Raw genomic sequence first — 578 nt, 5'->3', positions numbered from 1 at the left:
CCAAAAAAAAAAAAAAAAAAAAAAAAAGCAAATAACCCAATCAAAAAATGGGTGGAGGACCTAAATAGACATTTCTCCAAAGAAGACATACAGGTGGGCAACAAACACATGAAAAGAGGCTCAGCATCACTAATTATTAGAAAAATGGAAATCAAAACTACAATGAGGTATCACCTCACACTGATCAGAATGGCCATCATCAAAAAATCTACAAATAATAAATAAAGGGAACCCTCTTGCACTGTTGGTGGGAATGGTAAATTGATACAACCACTATGAAGAACAGTATGGAGGTTCCTTAAAAAACTAAAAATAGAACTACCATACGACCCAGCAATCCCACTACTAGGCATATACCCAGAGAAAACCATAATTCAAAAAGACATATGCACCCCAATGTTTATTTTCTGATCAGAGAGAAGAATATGTAAAAGAACCACCCCCAAATGAAACCTCCCGGTTTCCCTGTGGTCCCTACGGAGTGTGGGTTCTTAATCTGTAAATTCAGAATTCTACCTCAGCATCGTTGATTTCCATAGTAATTTTAAGTATTTTTTCAGTGCATTTAAAAACATTCT

At 35.6% G+C, this 578-nt stretch overlaps 1 protein-coding gene across 2 annotated transcripts in view; it reads left to right on the top strand.

The window, feature by feature from the left end:
* FMN1 (formin 1) overlaps window positions 1-578 on the top strand; it is a 397,250-nt gene that overhangs the window by 364,445 nt on the left and 32,227 nt on the right. The window lies entirely within an intron of this gene.

This window comes from Neophocaena asiaeorientalis, unplaced genomic scaffold (genome assembly GCF_003031525.2).
Source record: "Neophocaena asiaeorientalis asiaeorientalis breed wild unplaced genomic scaffold, Neophocaena_asiaeorientalis_V1.1 scaffold119, whole genome shotgun sequence".
In the NCBI taxonomy this organism is placed as follows: Eukaryota; Metazoa; Chordata; class Mammalia; order Artiodactyla; family Phocoenidae; genus Neophocaena; species Neophocaena asiaeorientalis.
The sequence above is the reverse complement of the archived record's forward strand: the minus strand, read 5'-3'. Positions and strand labels throughout refer to the sequence as shown.